Source organism: Euphorbia lathyris, chromosome 2 (genome assembly GCF_963576675.1).
Source record: "Euphorbia lathyris chromosome 2, ddEupLath1.1, whole genome shotgun sequence".
NCBI lineage: Eukaryota > Viridiplantae > Streptophyta > Magnoliopsida > Malpighiales > Euphorbiaceae > Euphorbia > Euphorbia lathyris.
The window spans coordinates 84,536,051-84,541,998 of NC_088911.1; positions in this window are offsets into that span (position 1 = coordinate 84,536,051).

A 5,948-nucleotide genomic window follows, 5' to 3' on the forward strand; every position below is an offset into this window, starting at 1 on the left:
GATGGTAACCAAGAATATCTGGATGATGGACAACCATTAGAGTTAAATGGCGTCGAATACTGGAGGGGCATGGAGCCAACATTAAAGATCAGATTGATTACCAAGTAGATTTGTAATCAGTAATCATTCTGTTCTTCAAGATTGGCTCTATGCCCATCCAGTAGTCCACACCATCCAACTTAATGGTTGTCCAGCATCCAAATCTCCTTGCTATTCGCACATCACGCCTCCCTATACGCTATTCGCACGTCACATCATAACGCCCCCCTTGCTTGCTATTTGCACATCATCATTCCCATGCATGCTCTTCAGTCCATCTCCTGGCAGTTGCTACATAACCTGCCCTGTTGGTGATGTATCGTTCAGCAATTCGCTCTCGTCCAAGAAATGGCCCCTCAATAAAGGGCTCTATCAGCAGTCCATAAATATTCCACAACAGCTATAAAATGCATAGATAAATTAAATTAGACCCCAAACATGAATAGATAAATTAGACCCCAAATGCATAGATTTATAGCATCATCTTACCGTGGCAATACTATGGGAAGGCCGATCAAGTAGCTTGGGCATAGATACATGCCCCAAGGGACCGATATTAGGATGATAAATTTTGATCCTGAATATGACCTGCGAACAATAGTAATGTCATGAGTGTATTTGCATATATATGAACTGATTTCTGTGTGTTAATAAGTTCATGCATGTTCTTACAACTGGAGGTGTGGAGGGGAAATCGACAGGAAGTCCATGTGGACTAAGAATACACCTCCTTCATAATGGGTGTTTGGAGGGCCCTTCATCACGGCAGTCCATTGCCGATGGTCAGGACCTGCATATATATTGACAAGCCACCTGGGTGTCTCAGATCGGAGTAGGAAAATCTGCAACTCAACACAACGATAGAGGTTCCTTATACGTCTATCCATGCTCGATATAACTAGAGTAAGTATAGTGTTGGGTTGTGGACTCTTGAGAATTGTTAAATGCTTCATATTTATAATGTGGGTGGGTAAGTGAAGGGTCTCAGAATGGAGAAAGGGTAAAACAAGATTAATTAGGTGTATCTGTATACGATACGTAATTAATGAGCATCAATTGGTTTTGCAGATATCAAGACTTGGGGATTCTAAGCAATAATGACTTAGATATGCATGGAGATCAGGTTGGATTTGGCTTCCGATCAACACCACCACGCCTCTTGAAAGATTGACGTATTGACAGATTTGGAGATGTACATTGCTTATTGTTTTTACGTTATTACCTTCAGAAATTTGTCTAGTTCAAATGTAAACAGATTATGAGCATTAGTCTCCAATAAATTTAAAATCATTGATATACAGAAATTCTTGTTCATTTGATTATTGTTCATTACCAGATTCATTCGAAGAAGAAGGCAAAGAGTGACATTTACGTTTAAAAAAATATCATCTAAACAACAATAAAAAGACATTAAAATAAAAGAATCTGTCATCTAAAATAAATCTATTGACATGATTGATTAAGACCTATGTCATCCTATACAAGTTACTACGATAGAAATTATTATAAAAACTGTCACCGCGAATACCAATATGTCAATTTTCCATATAACTACTTGACATTTTTAATTATTAGTATGTCATGTGATGACATTAAAAGTGACGTTAATAAAAAAAGATGCATCGTAACAATATTCATATGATAGTACGCAACTAGGCTGATGTCATGTATAGTATCTTCAAATGACAGAACCTAACCATCGTCTGAAGATGCAACAGACGGCAGCGAGCCATGTGACCGATTTATATCTTGCGAATGACGGTTTTTAACCATCGTCTGAAGGGGGGTTTGGCGTAGTGTGTACTGATATCTTGTTAGAAATGTTTGGAAAACCTAAATTAGTTGATGTTGATTTTAGCATCCATCTTTATTAAGTATCTGGTGGTTTATACAATGGTTAAGGTTATCATTTATTTGCATTTATTTTCTTTCACCTGTAATTTAAGAGATTTTTAACATAATTTTGTTTTTAATTAATTATATGAAATTATAACACAAGCTAAAGAATTTTTGTATGGAAGAAGCCAAAGGTCAAAGCTATTTTCTTCTTTTATTATATATAATTTTTTCTCAAAGATTTTCTTAGAGCCTTTACTAAGTTAATTAGCTTTGGAACATTTACTTTCTAATTGAAATGCACCCATGAGTAGTACGTTTTTAATCATATGAGAGTTAGATATATTTTTTTTAATAATTTATATCATTCATGGCCTAGGCTCTTTCTGGCTATAAATTAAGAACAAGTACTCACTAAGATTTTATCTTCATGTTCATCTTTTTATGATCAATAAAATTGAGACAATAATTTAGAGCCCCTTTTTTGTAGTGTATGCTCTGTACCAAGATATGCTTTACTATAAGAATAAAAAATTGATCAATAAAAATGGATATATAGTTCAGGAGTTTACAAGTGTGAGCTGTGCATATATATTCTATTATGTCTAGTAACCAAGTGAGTTGGGGTCATCAAAATTGCAGAATTTCATTGCTTTGAAATATTATCAAATCCATTCCCCACTCCATAAGAATTGCACTTTTTCTCAACACAAACTTCTATTTGGCCAAAATCATTGTTCCTGGTATATATGAAACATGGAGACATAATCAATATGGTAATGAAAGATAATACTTTTTGAAACAACCAGGAATTTACAGTTTTTTCATATATGCATCTACTTTTTGAATTATTTTTCAACTGCTTAAATGCTTCATTTTCTTAGTAAAGTTTCATTGGGGCACACTAAGTGGGTCAACCGTTTAGAATGTTTATAACTTGCTAATAAATCTTCGAAAAATTTAGAGAGTTTACACAGAGAGTTAATATTAAATTGGATTTCCATTTGGTTTGTATTTTATAATTATGGGTTAATATGATGTTAGATTAAAGCTTTTAAATTTGCAAGTCCTACTTCTATAACTTGTAATTGTTGTCTAAAATAGTTCAGTGGCTAGATGTTGTAATTGTTGTACAAACTTTAACAGCTATCATTTCATAGACTAACTTATTATATTTTGCTAGAAACTTTTCATTGAATTTTTAAGGCACGGCAGAAATGCAATAAGTCGGAATAAGATAAAAGATATGCAAACTACAAGGCCAAGAAGTTTTGCCCAAATCACAAAGAAGTTGATATGTGTTCCAACCATATATATACATCAGTTGACTTTTTCTATTTATAGTTATTTATTATCTTTCTTCTATGGTAGAAACTTTCAAAGCCAAATCATGAGACGCCAACAAAGGCTGAAATTTTTGTGGCAACTCGTAAACGAAAAGAGGGTCGTCAATACAAGTTGCCAAATGAGATATTGAAATATAGAATTGTAAGTCTTAATTTTTGTTTGATTCATTTTTTTAAAAATACATATTAAAATGTAAGTATTTGTATATATGCATCTAACTCGTATTTTTATAAAGTCAACAATTGAAGATATTTGTTCAACTGGAGCAAACAGTGAGAGTGTCGACCAACTGATGTGTGGTGACTCTTCACACGGATCAACTTGGCTTCTTGGTAGGCGTGGAGTACCTAAGAAATTGAATGAACAATCGACCACTCAGGTTCCTAATAACTATACAGAGGAACTTACGACAAAGATACGAGACCAACTTGCCAATGAATTTCAACAACAAATGCGGGAGAAAATGACATGGATGATAAACAAGTTGGTAGGAGCCAATCCCAATCTCAAGGTTGATGTGGATGAAATGTTCGGCGACATATCATGTGAAAATGAAAATGCTACCCTCTTATAAATATTGTGATCAAGTTAATGAAATAGAGAAGTAGTCTAGATATATCATAGAAGAATTGTCTTTTTTGGATAATCTTATGACAATGTTTACTTCTATTTGTTGACATTTTGACATTATTACATTTTGTCAGAACCTTACAATTTAAAGATATTTTTATGTTATTATGAAAATTAAATATTGCTTTGAAAAAACTTATGTTACATTAGTTTAATAATGTCTTTCATATGGATTGTTAAATTTTTCAGGTGTTGCATTATAAATTGTTACATTACAAATGAAAACATGTTGTTTAAAACAAAATATGTTCCATAAAAAAAGTGTTGCAATTGTGTACAAATGAATGTTACAGTAGAAACATTTTGATTAACACTTTGATTGTAGTTGCAATTGAATAGGAAAAGTGTTACTACAAGAATACTTCGAATAAAGGTAACACTTTAATTATAGTTACAATATAATAGGAAGAGTGTTGCTATAGAACCTACAGTAACATATTTTCTAGTGTTATGTTAGGTAAGAGGGATGTTACTGTAGGCACAAACAGTAACACTATTTACTGTGTTGTAGTATATGGATAAGAGTGTTACAATAGATATCTATAGTAACACGTACAATAGTAACACATTTTTTAGTGTAAAAATGTTACCTTTTTTTCTACAACAACACATTTATGGCCTAAGCTAACACTTATTAGGTCTTACCTTAGACCATCTATGGTGTAGTCCCCTTCTCCTATGTCACTACTTGCGGCTAAATCATCAAAAGCAAAATCTAAAAACTCTTTAACTCCATTTATATATAAATCATTCATCCTATCATCACATATCATCCACTCTAACCTCTTCTTTTGAACATCTGAATTGTCCATGTGATAACAATGTTATTACTACAAGAGAACAAAGACATATTTAAATTAAATATATAATACTAATAACTCAATTCTCAAAGTAGACTATTAAATAAATAATGTAAATATCAAAGTATCATAGAAAAGTAATAAAGGAAAACCCAATTTTCTATATGAATAAAATATTCACAACAAATAGGGATAAGGTACCAAAATAGGCCTATGGTTTTTGGAGAAGTATCAATTTAAGCTTCACGTACAAAATAACACAGATATAAGCTTAACGTTTAAACAAGAGTATCAATTTAGGAATTGGTAACGGATTGGACACGTCATTCCTATTACTCCGTTAAGTTCTGATTTCTCCATCCACGTACAATTGACAAAATTTAACAGAGTAATATCAATGACGTGTCTCGTTCCGTTACTGAGGCCTAATTGGTACCATTTTTTAAACGTTAAGCCTATATTGGTGCTATTTTGTACGTTGAACCTAATTTGATACTTTCTAGAAACCATAGGCCTATTTTCATACCTTATACCCAACAAATATTGGAAGTAAATTTAACTTTAATGTCGTGAAATAACATAATAATTCAGAAAATTTTTAAGTTAATGACAAAGAATGAGAAATTACATCTGATATCATTATATTATTTCGTGAAATCAAAGTAATTAATGCATTGGAACTGCAATTGATAATTGTCTGCAAAACTATGGAAATGTAATATTGGATAATTTACTCTTTACTTGATTTTTACTCATGCACAACACTATTAGGAATCCTGAAATTTCATTTGACTTATAGAAGCGTTCTAGACATCATAGTACTTATGGAGAAAATTGAATCCAATTCATCTATACTTTGAGTTGTAACAAAATATATTGATGGCTTTCTTTTTAATTGTGTTTTAAGTGAAGGGGAATGAATTTATGAACCATTGTATAATTATAGTGAAAGAACATTTAGTAAGCAATAAAAAATAGTATTATTATTTGGTGATTTTCTTTTTTTTCGTGGAAACCAGAATGTATCATAAACTTACAAGTCTACTTAAGCATCATGTTTATAATAGATTTTCGATTCTAACATAATTAGGCCTAATACATCTATAACACCCTGTATTTGGCCCATAACTTCAACTATCGCCTTAAACTTTTAAAAGTTCCAAATGACCTCCTATTATTGTCCAATTACATTCAATAACCCCGTATTTCTCAATAGAATTTATTTGATGCAAAAAAATAGGAGACATGCTCCACCACAAGTCAAAGTGCTCATCACGTATCAAAAATAAAATGCTA